Genomic DNA, 23659 nt, shown 5'->3' on the forward strand with positions numbered 1-23659 from the left:
ATGATGCCTTTGCTTCATGCAGCATAATCAGTTCTGAGGCTGTTATTGAACACAGCCTCTGAACAGAGCAAGGTTCCTTGGCAAATAAACACCAACTTTACAAACCACACAGGCACACAGATGGCTCTGACCTTGCTCCTTTCCTTTTATCTTGGAAGCCTCCTGGGACTTCTCAGTGGGAGTCAATGTGTAAAATACAAAACAACCAAATACTCAAAGCTGTAGAAAAAAAGAAGCCGCAGGTTTGGAAATAGATGATGATGATTTATTTTGAAAAGTGGAAAGTATTGGAGGGTCTGATCCTGTGGCAGTGGGGTAGATTTCCTGGTTTGAGTAAAGATGACGCTTCTTGCCCTCATACAAGATTTTGCTCTTGACATTGTATGTGTTTTTCCCCTTTGTTGTAGTGTAAATCTCTGAAAGGCTATCAAAAACATATTTGTGTACCTCTTTCCTCTCTTTACAGTGTAATCACAAGTAGGGTGAAGGAGCTAATGGCCATTCATATGTTCACATAAATCAATTCAATAAATGAATTCCTTTGTAATACCTAGTTGAAACCAACTCTTTGAAAGAATGAGGGCTTTTATCAGGGTGAGATAATTTTGAAGAATTGGGGGACAGATAAGAATTTGGGGTAAAGCTTCTTTGGGAAGCTGTAGTGGGAAACGTAAAGTAGCTTCAGGACTCTGAATTATTTGAGAGTTAGGGAACAGGGCATAAAGGAAGTTAGAAAGGGTCCTAAAGACAAGTAGAGGAAAAATATGCTATTTAAATTTTTGTTTGTTTGTTTTGCACGTAGTAGATCAGGGCTTCCAGAGATACATAGTTTGAAAATGGCTACAACAGGACACACTACCAGAAATAAAGAGGACATTTTCTCGCTTTTTTCTTGCCTTCTCTTTTTCCTATTTTCCTTCTTTTTCTTTTAACTTCACCTCCTTGTTAATAATAAAGACCATTTGTTGAGAGTCTAGCTTCAGAAGATACGTACTAAAACACATATTAAAGAGAATTGTACTAAGTTGTTATGAGGATTATGGCAACAATGACAAAAAATGATATCAGCATCAGAGTGTGATGGGAAAGGTGATTCCAGGAATCTATCTCCCTAGGTGAACCTCCTGATATGAGAACCTGGCTATGTCTCTGCCTTACACATCAGATGCTGTGCTAGGTAGTTTACCAGCCTTGTTCACTTAACCTTCACAATAACCCTGTGTGGTTAATATTATTTCATTCCTACAGGAGATGGAAGATCACAGATGTACAGGAAATTTCTCAGGGTGGCACAATGAGCAATATTGTACCCAGAATTAAGCATAAGCCTGATTATGGTGCACAACATTATTTATGTGGGAAAATGTGACCTTACAAGTAACATTTAAAAGTACAGTGTGATCATATATTAGGGATGGCCCACAATGAAACTGTTTTAAAAAGGAGAAAGAGTACTCTGGATCAGCATTATGTGTTCTAGAACAACAACATTTATCACTCTCCTGGTTTTGAGAAAAGCATTTGCAACAAAGTAATATGATTTTGAAAGTTCACACACAGTTTTTCAGGTTCACTACTGTGTGGAGATACCTCTCACAGGAATGAGTAGAGCCAAAGTCCAGCTTGTACTCATCTGCCAGGCCTTGAGTTCAGTAAATTGTTCTCTCTCCTCTACAGGAGACACGTCTTTCTCCCTTCCTTCCTTCCTTCCATCCTTCCTTCCTTCCTTCCTTCCTTCCTTCCTTCCTTCCTTCCCTCCTTCCTTCCCTTCTCTTTTTTCTCCCAGAGGGAATTCTTTTTTTTCTATTTTTATGAAGGCTAACAGTGATTCTTTCCATGATGCAGAATTCTCTCTTGAAAGCAGAACTATATGCTACTGTGATACTAGAAGGCTCAATATGAAAGTCAGCCAAACACTGTCAACCAGATATTAATAATTAAACAGAATTTTAAAACTTTAATCATGACCCTGCTGATTAAATATGTTCCCTCCTAGGAATAGAAACTAGGATGTACTCTCCTGAAGTCCTGCTTGGAATCGTGCATAAGCACTAGCAAGCCATCCCGAGGAGAACACTGTTAAGAAAGAGCAGGGCTGAGTTAACATTTTTGGTAAGAGTGACCATGAAACAGTTCTCAAATGCATAGAATACAGAAAAACAGGAATGCAGAAAAGATGTGATTTGTATAATTCAAGATGTTCGAACAATTAAATAAATAAATTAGAGTTCTTTAAAAATAAGGTTGGTATGAAGTGAAAAAAATAGGGAGTAATTTTTCAGGGTTTATTATTTTGCTACAAATGTGGTATAATTTTTAAACCATTTACACAAGAAATGAGGCAAAGATTTTGTTCCCTTTATGCGACTTGAATGTGGTTAATGTAAATTGATAGTGTTGCTAATTAAAATGACTGCATCTTTATTTAGATGGTTTTCTGGGTATAAAAATTGCACGTAATTGTATTATTAATGAAGTATTTATAGATATTTGGGTGGAGTTTGCTTTGCTTTAAGGCAGCTTTATGATTATTATTTTTATTATATATATAAACATTTTCTCTATCTTAGCAATGAAAGTCATTTTCCTAAATAATGAGAAACAACAAAAAACACATTATATATTACCCACTAAGGATTTGAGCATCATAAAATGAATATATAAAACCTCAAAACACAGAATTCTTGTTTATTTAAATAAAAGAAAATCTATTTTGTTTCAGTGGCCAGTAATGAACATTAAAGCTAAATAAAAATCCTTTGTGACTATTCAAGTGAAGACAAATTGACAATTAAGGCTGTAGAGTTGCAAAGTACATGTGAGACTGCTTTATTAATATTAATTTTAACATACATGGAAGGACCAACACATTGTAAGAAACACTATAAGATATAAATATTCAAGAAAAGGAAAAATAATTGGGCTATTTCTTCTGCAAAATATTTTATAAGTACAATTTAGAGAAGTGTAATTTACAGAGAAATGTTTAACTTATTCAGATATTTTTAAATGGAATTTTAGAGTTGACACAGAATGCAGTTATATAGAAAAATTATTTATATATAGCTTCTTTTTTTTTGCTGTGTGTTTCAGAGACTTCCAATACATTTGAACCCCACTCTGCCACTGTTCCCTATGTGAGTTCATTCAGGGTTAGACTCTAGCTCCCTTGACTCACCAGCTCTCTGAATTGGAGCAAGTCACCTAACTTTCTGTGAGCTTCAATATCTTCACCTGTACAATGGGACTCCACTTATCAGGCTGTTGTGTTGATCAGTTGAGATAATAGCCACAATGTCCTCAGGAGAATTCCTTTTATTATAGTTCAATTTAACATATGTGGAATACTATATAAAAGCTGCAAATCCTTTTCTTGCTGATTTACATTTTATGATATTTATAGCCCTCATTATGAAGTGTGTATGGGTTATTTTAAAAAATAGAAATGAGTGGTCAAACTGGTTAAGATCTACCTGAAATCTCCTAGTCAGGAGGTGGTGGCATTGAGTTGTTCTGACTCCAAAGCCTGTGCCAACCACTACACCCTGTAATTTTATATTTATAAAGCATGTTTCAAATAAAAGTAATTTGTTATGGAGAGACATTCACTGTAAAGTAGGCCCACTTGAATTCTTTCCATAGACTATTTGTTTTTAAAACACCAAAGGGACTTTGCTGTAGGTCTGTTACAATTTCAGTAGAAGTGGTGTGCTACCTATTATAATAGTGCTAGTTAGAAACAATATTGTCGGATTACATAGTATGTAGATGGTGCAGAGAAATAGCCTAAAATAAATTAGAATGGAATTGCTTTGGAAAATTCTTGGGTGGAGATGGAGATTGCTGGAAAAGGTGAGAAAAAGCACTATATTGGGTTGAACAATTATGCTCAAATCAAGACTCTCTTGGATGTCTTGGATGCCCTGGAAATGATATAAGCAATTTTCAACTAGGAATGCTTGTGACCGTAAGCTAAGCTAAGGTAGTATAGCAAAGTGAATGTGAGGCTCTTAGCCAACTGCCAGTTTATATCTTAGTTTCAGCTGGTACTAATTGTGTAGTGTAGGGCAAATTACTGTCTCTATATACTTCAGTGTTGTTTTCTCATGTGTAAATTGGTGATAATGATAATACTTCTCTATAGTTTTCTTGTGTGGATTAAATCACCTATTAGATGTAAAATGGTTGGAATAATATCTGACATAGAGAAACAGTTCCTGGAAAACAGTAAACATTTGACAATTGTTTGCTGCTCTTATTATTTTTATTGCTATGATATTATTATGAGATTCTTAAGACATTTATTTACCTTCCTATAGTTTTCATTTTCATTTCACTCCTAAATCCGCTGCAGCCAGCCTTTTGTTACCAGCCCTCCACTTAAACACTCTTCCTAAGTTTACCAATAAACTTCCAATTACAAAGTCCAGACCAGAGGGCAGACAGCAGAAGCAAGAAGAACTACAATTCTGCAGCTTGTGGAAGGAAAACCATATTCACAGAAAGATAGACAAAATGAAAAGGCAGAGGACTTTGTAACAGATGAAGGAACAAGATAAAACCCCAAAAAACAACTAAATGAAGTGGATATAAGCAACCTTCCAGAAAAAGAATTCAGAATAATGATAGTGAAGATGACCCAGGACCTTGGAAAAAGAATGGAGGCAAAGACTGAGAAGATGCAAGAAATGTTTAACAAAGACCTAGAAGAATTAAAGAACAAACAAACAGAGATGAACAATACAATAACTGAAATGAAAACTACACTAGAAGGAATGAATGACATAATAACAGAGGGTCCTGGAGGGTCCTTAGTCAACTTGTCTGTGGTGGGATGGGGGTGGGGTGAGCAAACAGAAGTTAATGACCCTCACCCTTTCAATGATTATAGTTTCTAGACCTGTTCTCTACAAACACCAGTGTTTTCCTCTTATTGTAGGATTCTGTAAAAACACCAAAGGGAGGAAAGTGTAGTATCCCTTACGCACATGAATTCCCCAAATATGTCCATGGGACCCTCAAAACTAGATAATTGTATGAAATGACATGCTGCCCCTGCCCTGGATTAGGGAGAAAGATTCCAAGCCAATCTTAGCTCCGTTCTCAAGCCACAAAGTGGTGAAAGTGTTCTCAGCTCCTTTATTTACATTTACATTCTCAAATTCCCAGGGGACTCTCTGCAGTTAAGGCCCTTACCAGCCTTCCATTCTTTAGCCTTGAAACATCCCTCTAGGGTGTTCCTATTAATTCCTTTTTTCAGGGGCACTGCACAGCCCAGGGATGGGCTGTACAAAGTTCAAATCACAGCTCAACTGTTTACCATGTGTTATCTAGGGGCAGATTTTTTTTTTCCTTTGACCACACCTTGCAGCATGCGGAATCTTAGTTCCCTGACCAGAGATCAAACCAGAGATCAAGAGGATATATGGTTCTTTGATGCTGATAAGAAACCTTGCTTTCACTTCTCCCCTGGAAGCTAGGGAGCCAGAGAACTCAAGTAGTGACAACAGAGCAGCTACTTAGGGGCTCTGAACCCCGGGGAAAATTGCTTCTGTGACTCAGTTTCTTTATATGTAGAGTGTATTAACATAATACATCATAATATTGTGCACTTACTGCCACACACTGTGCTTAATGTTTTACATGCACTTATTCATTCATTTAAATATTTACTGAGCACCTACTATGTGCAGGCATGCTTCTAGGCTCTGGCTACATAACAGTAAAAAAAGTCCCTGTGCTTCAGAATCCTACATTCAATGAATCCACCCAATGACCTTCTGATGTCAACGTTATTGTTACCCCTATTTGACAGATGACGGAATTGAAACTAAATGTGGTTAGGTAAAATCTGCCCCCAGGGAATTCCCTAGTGGTCCAATGGTTAGGTCTCCGAGCTTCCACTGCAGAGGTATATTCCTAATAATACCTCTCATAATCTTCCCATAGGTCATGCCTCTGTCATAGCAGATGTCACATGTATATCATTACCTACCACAGAGCTCGCCAGAGTGTAGGCACTCATTACATATTGTTGATTCCATAAATATTCAACAAAAACCTGCACACGGATGTTTATAGCAGCTTTATTCATAATTTCCAAAATTTCAAAGCCACAAAGATGTCCTTCTGTAGGTGAATCAATTAATAAACCGGTTCATCCAGAGAGTGGAATATTATTCAGTGCTGAAAGGAAATGAGCTATTAAGCCATGAAAAGACAGGAAGGAACTTTAAATACATATTACTAAGTGAAAGAAGGAAATCTGAAGAGGCTACATACTTTGTGATTCCAACTATATGACATTTTGGAAAAGGTAAAACTATGGAGACAGTAAAAAGATAAATGGTTTCCAGGGGTTAAGGAGGAGGAGAGTAGTGAGTAAGCAGAGCACAAAGGAATTTTAGGACAACGAAACTATTCCATGTAACTGTAATGGTGGATACATGCCATTATACATTTGTCAAAATCTCTAGAATGTACAACACCAAGAGTGAACTCTAATATGAATTATGGACTTTGGGTGAGTGTGATGTTTCAATGTAGGTTTACTGATTATAACAAATGTACCAATCTGGTGCAATATGTTGATAGTGGAAGAAGGAGTGTGTGTGACGGGGCAGGGTGTATATGGGAACTCTCTGTACTTTACACTCAACTTTGTCTTGAATCTAAAACTGCTCTAAAAAATTATGAATAAATGAATATATAAATAAATAATCATATCTTAAGGGATGAGTTGAGCAGTGAAGATTTGTCAGAGCAAATGACATCTCAACTGGGGTTTGAAGCATTAGTAAACAGAATGCTAGAGAGACAAAAGGGAAGAAAGCCTTTCAGGTCGAGAAGACAGCCCGCCTAACATTCAGAGGCTTGAAAAAGCATTTTGAATTTAGAAGATAAATAACATAGGCAGATTAGTTTTATTGAAATATAATTTAACTAAACAAATACCCCTAAGTTTTTATTCATATAATTTGTAAGTTTCTAGCTTAAATTTAGTCTTCTGACATTATTCAGCATCTTTTGATTAATTTTTCTTGTCTGAATAGAGTCACCAGTTATATATAAGGTAAAAATATTTTGACAGACTGACATGCTAACTGATTAGCTTAAACGCTTCTAGCATCAGTTGAAGAGAGTCCATTGGATCTGTTTATGAGAAAACAAGGACTTTCTGATTCATACAGCTTCCTTTGTGCATCTGAAGACTATAGTTAAATAGTGTATAATACACTGAAAGAGACACTGTAGTTCACTAAAATGACATCCTGTGCCCTCAATAGGAGATTTTGACTCAGTTCCTACAGGACATAAAGTGTTTTCACAGGCTTTACAAGAAAGCACTGTTCAAGTTATAACACTAAGGTTTCTTTCATCCCACAGAGGAAAAAACTTTACAGCAAAAGAGAAGTTTACCCATCTCTTCTCACAAGAGTTAGAAGGCAGGGCACTGAGAGACTGTAGTTTAGATGCTTTGCTTGTGAATGGAACTAATCCTGGTAAGATACTGTCCAAAGTAAAAATACTGAAGCACAACATAATGAATCATTTTCTTTCTACAGACTGCTTTTTTATTATTCAGGTTTATGAATGTATCCATTGATGCTATCCTTGAGTTAGAGAAGGATTTTAAAACATGAAATACTACAGAGAATTTGTAATACATAGTTTGTGTATGTGTATGTGTTTTAATGGAAAAAAATCGAAACTTGAATAGCTTTTCATTCACTGTTTATTCATTGCTTCATTCTTTCACATAATGATTATTGAAAGACTCCTATGTGCAAAGCTTTGGGGAGGGTCGGTGGGGAAAGGAGGTTGAGAGTACACTAGATACTGAATCTTCCCTCAAATGTTTATAAATTTTAGAGGGAAATTAAGTATGTGGTTTTGTTGTTTTTTATGTATGTGCATGTATATTCATTGCATATTATATATATTACACATACATATTGATTGCATATTAATTACATATTATAAAGTGTATCCAAATTCACTTTTAAACTGTCTTACATTTCATTTCTTGCGCTAATATAATAGGAGAACAAACATTCAGAGATTAGATGTTTTTGAACACTCAGAATCATTTGGAAACTCCTAACAAAGTAATTGCCTACTTTCTGAAAATAGCTTTATTTAGGATAATAAGTCACATGTATAAACAATTAAAATTGGCCATTTTTCATTTTTCTTAATCTTCTGAATGGGTGTTGCATAAGAATTGATAGATTTATTGATAGTTACCATACATAGTTTAGATCTATCTAGATGACAACCCTATGTATATTTGTTACTGCACATTCTGTTATACTTTGCTGTTCCAGTTTTTAAAATTTCCTCTCATCAAAAGGAATTTACTTCTCAGTAAAAGGAAAAATAAATAAGGAGTGAAAAGTGGTAAGATGGACTTTTGAATATTGAAATAGAGAATTTTCTCACTGCAAAAAATAATAATATCCTTTTCTTCACAATTTTCAGTGCTCAGATCAGGAGATTTTTGTGAAAACTATGTGGCAGTTTAAATAAAGACAGAATATTATTAGAGGTGTCAATGGGGTGTTTTTTGGTTTTGTTTATTCTGGACATATATATTCACATTTTACATATTTCCTTTAAAGATAAAATTATATGTTACTATATGGCAAATCTCAGCAAATAAATAACAAATCTGAGAGTTTATAGAAAATAGTTTAATTTTATTTTCTTTTAAAGAATTTGTGGAATAAATCATAATAATCAGTGAATTGAGAAACATGAAAATGATGTCTACTTTGGATATGCAAAGATCACTTGATTTTAAATACTATAATATTTTATACTGCCCTTTTCAGAGAAATTACTAAGTGGCAATTTCCTGTCTGCATATGGTGACAGGTCATCCAGATAGTACTGATGTCTGCTCGAAAGATGTCTTTGAAAATATCTGTTGTATTGAGCATTAAAATGTGCTTTTTTTAAATCAAAAATTACTTTTCACATCTGTTATACCATGGACAATCTAATGAAATCCATACTTGACAGCAGAAAAGCTATTGACTTTTGCTCATGAGGGTCAAAGAAAACAAATTATGAATGTAAAAATACAAAATATAGAATCTAAATTTTCATCTATTTTTATAAAATTATCAAAATACATGAATCCAAGGTCAAGTTTCTGTCTAGTTTTTCAAATGTTTGAATTCAATATTTAGGTTGTAGCTAGTAGTGTGCTGGTAAAATGGCTTTCTGGAAAGGAAAAGAACAAAGCAGAACAAACATCACCACCACCACCACCACAGCAAAAAACAAGCCCTTATTTGTAGTAGTATTTGCCAGTTTCCATGGTGTAAATATTCCCACAAGGCTAATTTGAAGTTAACAATGGTTCAACAGCTTCTCACAAAATTCCTGAAATGTATGAATTAGTTCCTGTTAGTCAGTAGGAGCCAACTCCAGAACACCACTTGTATCCATGATAGAAATAACATATACTCTTTCTTATACTAGCTGCTATGAAGTCCAATTTGTTCTACTACATAAACATAGATGTCTCAGTTTACCTTTCGTCTTGAGCAGCCATTTTTAATTGCTAGAGAATCTACTATGTAGGCAACATATACATTTGGGTAATATAGTTACCCAATTGTTCCTCCTCTCCATATTCTTCTAATAAATCTTTATTGTTTATTATGAGATATGGGTACTGAAATGTTTGGAGGGAGTTTGAATTTGAAGAGGATTATAAAAAAAATGGTACAAAATAGAGGGACCACTTGACCTATATAATTTGTATTGCAGCTTAGCTTTTTTGAACTTGTGACATCACTAGCCCCACAACATATCCTTAATAAGGCTAGTAAAATATCTTATTATTCTGCAATTAAAACCAGTCACTGTTTTTACTACATCAAGACCATATTATTATAGACGTCAAATAAAAAATGTTAATAAAACAAGACAATGATATTGTGAATAGTTAGCTATCAGTTACAGTTTACAAGGACTTTATGAAGGCCCTGATCCTCAATTTATTTTATTTTTTGAGGGGCTAGCTCTTGGTGGTCCAATAAATTATCTGGACATTGTTATTATTATTTTTTATCAAATGGAGTATATTAGTTGCAGAACACATAACTCCAAAATTTAGTATCTTACTATAATAACTAACATTTATCAGCTCATATAGTTCCTATGGGTCACAAATTTGGGAGAGGCTTCCCATGATGGTTCCTGCTTGGGATCTTTCATGAAGTTGTAGTTGAGATGTCCTCCAGGGCTGCAGTCATTAAAGATCTGACTGGGATTGCAGGGTCTACTTCCAGTATGACTTCTATATCTAGGTGATTGGTGCTGGCAGTCGGCCATGTATATCCCTCTTGAACATGGGTCTCTTCAAAAGACTGCCTAACTGTTCTCACAACATCATAGCTTTCCTTCAGAGCAAGCAGTCCTAGAAAGAGTAAGGCAGAAGTAGCAGTGTTTTTATGACCTATGCTCAGAATTCAAACACTGCAATTTCCATAGCATCCTAGTGGTTACACAGGTCAGCCTGTGAGAGTAGACTGCAGTAGAGTACGAGGATGAGAAGTTGAGAATCACTGGGGTCATCTTAGAGGTTAACCACCACATGGAGGTTTTTGTCTTGCTTTTTTTTGTTTTGTTTTTGTTTTAAACAAATGTTATTGGAAAAGTATCCTGACAATATGGATGTTCAGTCAGTTGAGCCAATAGAATGATAGGCTAAAAGATTTCAGTGAATCTTAAGTGGCACTATTCAAATTTCTGATACTATATGAAATATAAAAATGATTATGAAATCCTTTTATTTGCCTTGATGCTAGTTCTTCAATAAATAAATGAAGATGGTGAATGATTGATGCAAAGGGTAGAAGCAGGAGTTCTAATTTCATTTGTGTAATAGTACAGCATAGAGTTTAACAACACAAACCCTGTAACTACCTGTATTCAAAACTCAGTTCTTCCACTCACTAGCTGAGTAGCCTTGGACAATTAAATAGCTCTCTGCCTCAGTTTCCTCGCCTGAAAAATCATGATAATAAGACGTACTTTACAAGATAATTTTTAGGAATGAACTATTTGACATGTGTCCCATGTTTAAAAGAGTGCCTGCATATAACTAAGGCTCTATGAATTTTAGCTCATTGATTTGTTAGTGTTAGACTCTATAATAAATTTTGGCTATTTTTTGGAGGAGGGGGACATACTGTATGTCAGGAACTTTCTTATCTTAACTCCTCATGGCAAACCTACAACATGGGTTATAATTGTTTTCACTTTATGCTAGAAGAACCAAGATGAATCAAGGTGAGGTAACTATCTTAAATAGGACAGTAAGTAGAAAGAAGTATTAGACCCAAGATTTATTTGGTGGTCGGCATGCTTAAGGGGATTTCTGAGGTCTAGCACTAGAGGTACTTAAAATTTTCAATAGTTTTACACATTAGAACTTCAATTTTGTTAACTGCTCCATCTTGTTGGCTAAGTAGAATTACTTAGGACATACCACATTTTTGATTTGGCTCAATATTATGCTATCTACTCTCTGGCCAAAATTTGCTTTTCCAGTGCAATTTCAGTCTTGTAAAGTCAAGTAACCAAATGCCTACTTCAACGATATTTTTCTTGTAACCTTGAATTTGTGTATTATCATTGACAGTGATTACATAGGATAACAACTTTTCTAAAAGCAAAATGACATTATTATTAAGAATGATATAGATATATGTCATTTACATTCATTTTTAATGTCTGAATACTCACTTTCAAATATTGGCTAGAATTCTGAATGTAATATGGAGTAAAATCTTTTGTGTGTGTGCTTTTCATGGTTAAATTCAATCAGTCATATACAATATAAATTATATTTAATATTGCAAGATTGTTAAAATTTTTAACTTTATATATAGAAAGTTATGAAGAAACTTCAAAATAAAGAGGGAAAAACATTCACAGTTAATATAATTATCATAAGAGGGTCTATTAGCTCAATAATTGTATGAAAAACATTTTTGAACCAGCACATGTTTATAAATATTAAATAGTAATTTGAGATAAAGTAATAGAAAAGTTATAATTTTAATATTTATAGTATTGTTTGTTTATAAGCTATGTGTCTACTACACCTTAAAGAATAACTGTTATTCATAATACTGAATAAAATAAATTTAAGCACAGTCTTTGATTTTTAGTTATTTAATTTCATTTAGGCTATAAGTCTTTCCAGTAAAAAGTCCTGTTTGATAATTCTTCACTTCTTGTGAAAATGAATTAAAAACCATATAAAATATTACACAAAGAAGAAAAAATACAAAATTATACAGACTATATCTACAATAAGTTATCTTTAATTTGGGTAGAATGATGTGTATAAAATGTAAAGAAAATAAGAAAATATTATAGAAAGAAATGTCTCCCTCAAAACATATTTGTTCTTATGAAGCAAACAATTAAAATATAGACTTTAAAGGAAGCTTTAAGAGGAAAATTTCTTAGAGATCTGAAACTGTAAACATTACAAATCTAAACAAAATTTAGTTGAAATATTTACTACTGACTGCCAACCCTTTTCAATATTTAAAAGTGAAGAATTTCTCAGATTTGCAAGGCTGATTTTGTCCACTTATTCTGTCAGTGTAGCTCTATGACAGCCGGTCATTTGATATGGTGGTTATTTACAAGACAATAAAAAGCATATTATTTTGAAATGGAGTAATTGTAACAATATCCATTCAACATTTCAATGAGAGTTCAGTCTCATCTCTGTGTGAAGACAAGTAAGCTTGCACTATTCACGTTGGAAAATAGGCAGGGAAATTCAAGCGTATACTTGTAATTGTGACAAGAGTGTCTGGTTAAGAAGACTACTGAAATATGTACTTTAGGGATAGATTATGAAACCATAAGAAATGGAGATGGACCTTACTTATAGATGTACTTCATTCTTCAGCCAGCATCTACTTGTTTGGTGTGCTTCCTAAAATTTGTAACTCAAATTATAGGGATTTCAACAGTTCCCTGAGGAGATCATTTTATGTGCCAGTGCATACATCTTTTTTTCTAATATTCAAGAATAAATCCTCTTTTAAATTTTTTTATCCAAGCAATAATAAGTACTATTCAGGATTTAATGAGCCTGGTTTTCTTCCCTGTGGGGTGGAAAAGCTCGCCTGAATAAACACTCTCTGGAGCTGCTGGGATTTATGCAGGGGAGGGAGTGGGGAGAGGAAGAAGCACAGCTTCTTTCCTGTGTTCATGCACCACAGTATCCTGCTCAGCCCCAGGAAGTAACTGTGCTTTATGCCTGAAGGGGCAGTGGGAGTTGGGGGAAAAGAAAAGAAAAAAAAAATACAAGGGAAAAAAGAGCATTCATTATTTTCAGCAAACAGAGCAATGATTTGACTAAGCTATAGGAATCTAGAAAAAAATATGATGAAAAACTTCTGCATGAATATAATATTTTTATTAATAAGAAACGTCAAAGGAATATGGTCTCAAGAATCAGACAATGTTACTCTAAATACAGTTTTACTGCTTAGTCACTAAATGAAAAATTACCTAATTTCTAAGCCTTAATTTTATTATCGATAAAAATTCAAATAATCCTCCTGGAAGGTTGTTTTGAAAGTGAAAAATAATTGATTCCCAATGATTTTTTCTGTCCTTTAATCTTTCTCCTCACTTAATTCTTTAGTGAACTACCAAAAAAGAAAAAGAAAAACTTAACATGTTTAAAGCATTTTTGGAATATTCTTATCTTGCAACTTATTTATTTACTTATTCACTTAGTTCAAAATTTATTTAATGTGCTTGGCCCTGGGGAAGGGTTGTTAATACAAAGGTAAATAACTCTTTTACTCCAGAACACAGACACACAAATAAACACATAATTTTAGTAAACGTAATAAGCTCCGCTGTAGAGGATGTAGAATATGGAGATAGTTCTAAAAAACACAGAGGAAAGAAAAACTCCATGTGAGGAAGTCAGGGTTACTGTAGTAGGTGTGAATCTTACTCCACAAAGGCAAAGAAATGTCACACTTTAAATTAAGGTAAATGTTCTCAAGACTTCCTCCCACTGCACTGAAGGAAAATCCTATCTCATTTGTTGTTAGGTAGCCTGTGCTTTCATTAGGCTTTACAGAAGACTTCAATAGGATCGTTGGCTACATGAAAAAGATGAGACAGGTATTATCCATCATTGTCCCAACCCATATAATACTTTATTTGGCAGTTAGATGCTTGTGGTAGGCTGAAAAATGGCCCCACAAAAGGTACCCACATCCTAATCGCTGGAACCAGTGAGTGTTACCTTATATTGCAAAGGTGACTTGCAGATGTGATTAAGTGATAGATCTTGAGATGGAGAGATTATCCTCTTTTATCCAGATGGGCCTTAATGGAATCACAAAGGTCCTTATAAGAGGGCAGAAAGAAAGTCAAAGGAGAAAGTAGCAGATGTGATAATGGAAACAAGATTTTGAGGTAATTTCAGGGAGAGGTCATGAGCCAAGAAATATGCAGGTAGTCAGTCTCCAGAAGCTAGAAAGGCAAGAAAATGGATTTTTCCTAGAGCCTCCAGAAAGAACCAGTCCTGCTAACACATTAGCTATAACTCAATGAAACTAATTTTTCTGATTTCTAGCCTCTAGAATTGTAAGAGAATTTGTGTTATTTTAAGCTACTATATTTATAGTTTTATGTTACAGCAGCAATAGGAAATGCATAGAAATTTTAAGTCAAGCTTGTGTTCCAGGCCATTTTGCCAAAGTTGGGAACATAAAAGTTTGGGACCCTGATACACCCCATTCCAGAAAGTGGAGTGGAGATCTCAACTGTTGAGTAACCAACCCATGTTTCTTTCTAAGATTAGATAAATTTTTCCTCCACTACTGGTACTAACAGTGGCCAGTTCTTTCTAGTATTATTCTCTACTGGGCCCTTAGGGAAAAGATAATAAATAGGTGAATTGGGGGCTGCAATTCACCCACCAAAGCCTAGAGGTTTGGTTTTGATCAGTATATAATTGAATTTTTTATTTAAATTTCAGGAGATTTCCCATTAAAATGCATATTTCTACCTTCTTTTGAAAAACTGGACAGTCTGGCAAATATGGCATTCCCACGTGAAAACCATTGTTTAGAATTGTCTCCTTTAGTTAGGGTGTGTGCTTGTCAGTTAGAAGTCTACAATGATACTCCTTCACTCTTTTAGTTACCTGCCAGGCTAATGTAGACATTTGAGTTTGTGATCAACAGTTAATGCCATTACAATTCAAGAAAGAGAGAGTCTTCAGTGAACTGCTGTTTTGGACCTTGCAACCCAATCTCCCCTGAGGAGAGAAAAAAAAATGGTCTGGAGAGTTCAAGATGTGATGGAATAAAAATGCTGTGAACAAAATCAACCATAAAAATAAACAATGAATTGTTTTGCAATAAAAGCTTCAAAGAAGCAGTGATATTTGAATTTGGTCTTAAATAATTAAAAAAAAATAAAAAATGAGTTATTGACCAGATGGTAAATTATCATTGACTGATCCAAACCCTGAGATGCCTTAGATGTAGGAGAAAAAAATGGACCTGAAGAACTTAAGTAAAGCCAGGCTAAAGGTCCTGGGAGGTGCCAGAGGGATCTATAATCTGGGGAGGACAGAAATAACAGTTCAATTGGTGAAAGGTTAGATGCAATGGTCAGAGGATGAGTTGGAGGACAGGCTGGGAATAGGATTTTGAGTTGTGTTTTTTGCTCCTATTACATTGTCTGGATAATTGGTGATTATTGATTGTCTCATCAGCAGTGTAAGACAGAATCTGTTAAGGGAGATTGAATTGAAGATACATTTAGTTTGGATTTAATGGAAGATAATGTGTTTGGTTTGTGGTCATTTCTCTGTAAAGTTATTTCTAGCTATCCTGATAAAAGAATGGCTACACTAAAAAGCTAAGAATTGTTTCTAAGCTATCTGTAATATGTTGTAGAATACCCTGCTCTAGTCATAAATGTGCATTACTCCACATTCCTGGACTGATGGGAAAAATCCAAAAGGTTCAAGGAACTGTAGAAAACAACACTAATCCTTGAACTCGATCGTTTCTATTCGTGTCTACATGTACAGCCTGGTTAGAATTGTTGTGTGTTTTTTTTAAGTCAATAGAAACCAAACAAAAAAAGAATTGGTGTTTATACTTACAGAGCTGCTTCTAATCCATGTGGTGAATTAGAAATCAGCTTCATTTCCTATGGAGGGACCAGCCCAGAGCTAGACTGCAAGGTTGGTGAACACTGAGGAGATCAAACTTTCACTCCTACATTGCTGTCACCAGGTCCTATTGTCCAGGGCACGACATGTCAACCATATGCAGCGACCCTGCAGGGAACAGACAGACTGTTTTGTAAATTTGGTTCAAAGAAATTACTCTTTTACTGGATAAAGATTAACAAAGTCAAATAGAACATTCCATCAAGAAATGCAGAGCTTGTCACCAGTGTACGAAGAACAACACATTCTCATTGAGGAGGCCTTATTTTGCTCACATTGGATAGGGAAATTTGTCCCATATTACCACAAAGTTATAAATATGTTGTAGGAATAAATAGACATGAGCAGCAGATCATGGTTTAAATGCATGTTGTGTATAAAATTGTTTAAAAAATAAATACTGCAATAATTATTATCTCTGGTCATCATTTTACCTTTTGGTGTCAGCATCTAAAACAAATAAAAGAGTTCAAATTATTCTTAGGGAGGTGCTCCATTTCTTCTGAGGTTTATTTTAAGATATCTGTCTACATGAACAATATTCCATGACTGTTTTATACTCCAAACCAAACTTGAAAAGTATTTTTTTAAAAAGCATGAAAACAAACTCTTCAAGTTCCTTCTCTGTTCCCAGTGCAGTTCAGATTTCTATTTGGAGAATGCATTAATTGTCCAGCAATGCTAACGGACAGTTAAGTAGAATGTGGAAATGTTTTTCAAGATCCTTCTTAGATCAGTTCCCTGTTTTAATATAGAACAGGTTTGTGTGACTTTATATGTAATTTAAAAAATAGATATGGCCACTAGTGTATTCAAGCAAAGGCAAAAATCTGTCTAAAGCATCAAGAAACAAAGATAAACAGGAAAACTCTGAAAATATGCTTGAATTTTCCTTTCTTTGCCTTTTCAAAAATGAAAATTATAAGGAAAATTTTATACATAAGTAAAACACAAAGCTAATTTTTGTTTTGTTTTTCCCACACCATTGTGTTCATGTTTTATAGAGGAATACAAGGTAAAGTTTTTCTTACCAGAAAGAAATCCATACTAGGCAATGTATTATCTTCAAATATTGCACATTTGGACATTTGTATCTGGCTATTGTCCTATTGTATTCTTATTTAGATTGAGCCCTGTTCCCTAAGCTGAATGTGTATGTGATGAGTCAAATGCTGTAATGATAATAACTGAGGAATGGAGTGAAAGAACAGATCCATCTCCAACTGGTCAGGCTGAGGGATGGTAAATGCCAACAGGATCTGACATGGAATCAATAAAGGGAAAACTCACGTTTCTTGGTTGCAATGTTCAAAAGAATCTACCTTTCATACCCAGATTTTCAAACACTGGGATATTGTATGAGCACTCACTGGGGCCTCTTTATACATTAACAAGATTTGACTTTTCTGAGAAACATTTATCAGACGTGATAGGAAGTCTACAGGGCCAAATTTCTAGCATTTAAAGAATGAATTTTCTCTGTAGATATGATTGTTTTAAGTATGTGTGGTGGCATTTGTACAAGGAAATTTCATATCTTGTGTGAGGCCAGAGGTCACCACTCAGTTCAGGCTATGGAGACAGACTGGAATGCTGTTGTGATGAGTTTCTGTCAGTTGTTTCTTTGTCTAAGATACTGAGTGTGTCTATACAGAATATTTAAGAAAGTTAAAAATAATTAGAAGACACAACATTTAGCTTTGAGGATAATTGCACTTAATGGAGGAGACCAAGTGTTATTTGCCATTTACTTTTGCTCAGATTCAGCCTCCAGGGTCCTTTCTCCCATTCTCCATGAGTCAGGCAATTACCCACGCTTCAGTGTTCAATTCAGATATCACCTCCTCATGATGGCTTCTCTGTTCTTTCAGTGAAGAATTCAGCTAGAATCCATGTCTCCTTCCTTTACCCTCCTACAGTGTAGTGCACACCTCTAATTGCGATCTTCATTCTACTTTGTATATCTCATTACATACTAGGAGATCCCTGAGGACAGGAAATACATATTATGTAGCATTGCTGAATGTTTTAAATGCTGACAGAGTTGGTGAGTGATACTGGGGGAAAATAATCTTAGAATTAATTTCTGATTTTGCTTCTTGCCTATCCCATGGAAGTGGAACAAAAATGAATGAGAACATTATAAGGATTTTTAATCTTTGCTCATTATATAGAGGTTTTCCTGAGGACTCCAAGCTCTCTCACTTTCTCCAAGAATCCTTCCTTGACACATATGATTGCCTGGGGCATGCAGACAAGAGTTTGTATCCTATATCTGAGCTTTCTTAAACTAGAGAAAAGGAGCCTGTATCAAACATCCTCTCATTCTGATACTATGCCCAAATCCAGATAGCAGCTGAGGAATGAATCACTGCCTGGAGCTTGAAGATGTGAGATTGCAAGGCAATTGCAAAATGCATTCTGGGTTTCCCAACAGCTGTAATCCAGAGCCCTTCCTCTCTTCTAGCTGTTCTACTTTATCTTGAGCTGAAAAAGTCACTGACAATTTCTGTCCGCTCTCAAATCTTCACAATTTTTCCTTGGCAGCTTCCAGTGATGGCGAATGTATACATCTGTATAAATAAGAGCATTATCTGTGCTTTAAAAATTGCACATAAATGTATGTTAACATCACTGAGCAGTGGCTGTCTATGTTTGCAAATAGAAACACACACACACACACACACACACACACACATGTTTTTAAAGGAGGTTAGGGATACTTTTAGAGAAATAAAGGTTATAATGGGGAAGAATGGTAGTGGTGGAGAGCTGACCTTATTGGATAAATGGATGAGTGATGAATTCAAATTTATGGAGGAAGTCTTGAGTACAGTTTTAAAGAAGGTATTAAATAAGGAAAATGCGCCATAGAGCAATCCATTGATAAAGATGTGTTGATTCATTAAGTGTCTGTGATCTGGTATCACGTTCAGTACCAACTTTCTAAAAGGCTAATGTTGAGATCAGTACTTGTACAAACCTGCTGGTTTGCTGTAGCTTGGTGAAGCAAGGAGCCCTAAAATGTGAACCTTGATTTTGTCTAATAAGAGGAGGAAAGACTCTGATGGTAACCAAGGAAAACCAAGAAAAGAGAGGAATTCTTTTCTTCTTTCTTCTTTCTCTTCATTGCATGTCACAATTACTTTTTCTGCCCCAAACTGTGACAGTATGCAGAGAGCATCTTTCTTTGCAGATGTTCTCAGAGAAAATTGCTGCTGAAGCTAATCTTTGACACACCTTATTAAATGGGCTTAGCAGGGCTCTCATGAATACATGATAAGAGGGTTTAATTCCTGTATTTTGCCAGGGAAGATCCAGAAACCATTTCCTCTTGTGACCAAAGGGATTTCTGGCTTTCTTGACTGAGAATTGAAGAGATTTTAAATTATGCAGGGGCTTTGGTGAGGCAGAATAGTTTTCTTGTCACTGGACTGCTTTTTGTACGATTAAATTAGCATTACTTTGGAGTTTGAAAAGCAAAGACCAATTGCCAAATAAAAAAAAACTATATGTGTCCTGATATTAATGGTGTACTGGAAAATGTCTTTATCTTTCTCAGTGACTGGTCATTTTTTCCCTTTAACTGTATAGAAATATAATTCAGCTGGATTGCCCATAAGGAATGATGAATTTCAAGTGTAAGAAAAAACTACCTATATAATATACTATGCTTCACTGACAAAGGAATCTGTTTTGTTTTACAAATAAGAGAGCTGGGAGAAAAAAAGCCATAAGAAGTAGGACAAAGAAGTTTAATATTAACTGGTGGTGGTCAGCATTATATGTAACAAATTTTCTCAGACATAAATTATCCAAATGATTTGTTTTTTTTCCATTAAATGTGACAAGAAATGTTTGAACAGTTGCTAGGAAAAATTCTTTATTAAAGGCACTTTGGAACATTCTGTTAAAACTTCACTTCAAGCACAGCTTTCTCACCCTTTTCCCAGCCAGTTTCAAAGTCTCCCTCTGTTGTTTCAATTTAATGCTTTTTTTTTTTTTTTTCCTTTTTGGTCTGTGCTGATAAAAAAGGCACCTCATGCTTTAACCCACTCTTAGGTCAGCCCATGATTCACCCTCCTGCCAGAGGGGCCCTTAAGTGTAGATATAAGCAGGCCACTCCTTTGCCTAAGATTTTTTTTTTTTTGAGTCACATACAAAATCTTACCTGATTGAATCAGTCAATGTTTGTCAAATTCTGCTATTCTCTGTGTCACACATTTTGTTCAATCAACACATTTATTCAAAAAATAATTATAGAGCACCTACTAAGTGTACCATATCACTATAGACCATGTGGCTAAACCATCCCAGTCTCTGCTCCCATTCAACCCCCATTCTAGTGCCCTTTGTTCTCTGAGCTTCTCCTGTTCCTTGAAACCATATCTTTGATTATGGTAACTTCTTTGTCTTTCTCACCTTTGTTTGGCCAAATTCTTCTCATTTTTTAAAGATCCAACTTAAACAACACATCTTCCAAAAAGCCTTTGGTGGTGATCCTGAACTATGTCAACTTAACTAGTTAGACTATGGTTCCTAGAATTCCCTTCCCTGTACTGTTCCCAGTTAGGGTTGAGAACAGAGAAGTTTACATGAGAATTGGAAGGTGGAAGTGAAGAAGCAGCCTTTTTTAGGCTCTGAAGTAAGTGTGGTGCTAGGCTCCATGATAACTCCATACCTGCCATTGATTTGCAGGTTCACCTGCTGGTATGGGTGGCACCTGGGTCTACAGTTTTACCAGCTCCCACCAACCTTCCTCCTTCAGCTTCTCTAAGTCCTGACATATGCATTACTGTGGTGAAAGTTGCTAGCTTATTCTGCATATCCCCTGCATCACTGAGATTGGAAATGGTTCCAACTTCTCCTCATGGGGTCCAGTATGTTCTCATGAATTCTATTTTGTTCTGTGGGTTCCAATTAGTCCTTGCTCTCCCCATCTGATGTCCATCTTTCTTTTCTGGATTGTGACTTAACTGACCTACTGTAGCTAAGTCAATAGGTCAGACCTGATACTAAGAACAGAGGTAGAAGTCTTATATAGACTTCAACCAACAACCAGAATTGTGTAAAGTTTAATTCCTGTACTGGATGTCTCATTCAGTGCCACTCACAGTGATTCTGGTAGAAACCAGACTGATACAGAAGTTTTTATCAGAAATGGGGTGTCACTGTAACAAAACTCTAAAATATATGGCATTAGCTTTCAGACTAGGCAATGGGAGGACCTGTAAGGGCACTGAGGATATAGTTAGCAGAAGCCTGATGGATATCCAGGAGACTGTTGGTGATGCTTAAAGGCAAATAGAAAAATGTTGCTGGAAATTGGAGCAAAAGAGGACTTTGTTATAAACTGAAAGGAAATTTAGTGAAACTGTTACCTACTATAATGTAGAAAATAGTAAATATACCTAAGGAACTGATGGAGATGACTAAGGAAATTTTTCTTCAGAGTGTTTAAAGTGTCAACTAGTTTCTCTTAGCTGCAGATCTTAAACTAGAGGTAAAGAAAGGTGAGCTAAGGAAGGATATATTCAGTTTTTAAACAGAAATTAGAAAATATATAAAGATCCAAGACTTGCTGAATTTGATAATAAAATTACTTCAAATCCTCCTTCTCCCGAGCAAAATATGCTCCTCTAAAAAAAAGGCCTAAGGGCCAAGATGAAATCCAGGATGCCATCTGGAAATGTGGCAGCTGGGAAAGTAATGGATGAGGTCAAGGGTGTGATTGTAAATCTTTTGTTGTGACTTAAGAAAGATTTAAATTGGTGACTCATAGACCCTTTGAGATAGAAAAAAACACATTCTAAGGGTCTTAAAGACAACCCTTGCATATCCTCTCCACTGAGTAGTAAGGTTTCTAAGAATCTTAAAGCGTTGTCCCTCAGCAACCTCATAAGGACCCAAAGTAGAGAAAGACTTATTTTAAAAACATTTGCAGGTGTGACTTTTGCTTAATGGAATGTAATATAACTTCATATATTAAGAAAACAAAACAAAACAGGATTTTAAAAGAATTCTATTATCTTGGACTAAAAGGTACAGAGGCAGTACAAAATGAAATGAGACTTTTGGAACCCCAAATTTCTGCAGATAAGAGTTAAACTGAAAAATCTATTTATCTCAGAAAATAACCAGACTTTGTAAACTGCTCAAACAAGAGATACATTTATGGAAGAGGAAGAATGATTCAGAGAGTAGAAATAGAAGACCAGAGGGCAGAGCCAAGAGCTATGGAATACAACTCCTACAGTTTTTCTGAGCCCAAAATAAAGAATGAAGAACATGGACTCTGTTGGATGTCAGAATTGCTGTAGACCAGTAACTGTTTTTTCTCTTCCCTTTCCCACTTTTAAAATGGGAGAAGGGCTCACTGGTGTCTCATGGGTGTGTGAACTTTGCATTTGCTAAGGGCCCTATTGGTTAGGAGGATCCTAGGCTTAGTTTAATTCTCTTTTGTCACCTTCTCGAAATTCTTAGTAATATTTGAATAAGGGGCCTTATTTGCACTGAAACTGATAAGTTGTGCAGCTGGTCACATATTGGAATGTTTATTGCAGGACTCTTCAACTGTTGTATATTTTGTGGGTGTAGTGGGGGAGGGGAGAATAGGGGTGAGAGATAACTTGTCTCTTATACCACTAGTCTTCATACTGAAAGGAACCTATATCCAAAGAGTTTCACCCATGCCTAGACCTGATGATGAAGTTCTGTACCTTGAGACTGAGCTGAAGGTTGTTAATGGGATGAAACTTTTAGGGGGCGTAAGAAGGGAAGAGTATAATTTATACACTGCCAAAGGACAGGCTGTGGAAGCTTTAAACGATTCTGACATTTTTCTTATTTAGAAATGGAGTATGTGTCCTTCTCATTGAATCCATGTGGGTTTGTGATTGTCTCAACGAACAGAGAGTGTTGCAAGTAACAGCACGTGACTTCTGAGGTGAGATCATACAAGTCCAAGCAGCTTCCTCCTGGTTATTTTGGGATGCTAGCTACTGAGACCTCCTTAGAACACAGAAGCCATTCTGTGAGAACTCCATGCCAAGTATAGGTGCTCCAGTCAATAGTCACAACTGAGCTCAGCCTTCAATCCCATCCCTGGTGTATATGCAAGGGAAGAACACTCAGTGATTCTAATCCTCAATAGTTCAAGTCTTCCTAGACCATGCACAAGAGATCATGGAAGAAAATTAAGCCATCTCACTACACTGTCCAAATCTCTGACCTGCAGAATCCATCAGTATAATTCAATGGTAGTTATTTAATTTAATGCCACTAAGCTGGATGTGGTTTGTTACACAAAAATATTAGCTGGAATACCTTCTTTCTTATACTCACTCAGCTTTGGTTAGATAATATCCTTCTAAGTCTTCATATTTAACTTTGTAACCCATT

Source organism: Pseudorca crassidens, chromosome 17 (assembly GCF_039906515.1).
Source record: "Pseudorca crassidens isolate mPseCra1 chromosome 17, mPseCra1.hap1, whole genome shotgun sequence".
Classification (NCBI taxonomy): Eukaryota; Metazoa; Chordata; class Mammalia; order Artiodactyla; family Delphinidae; genus Pseudorca; species Pseudorca crassidens.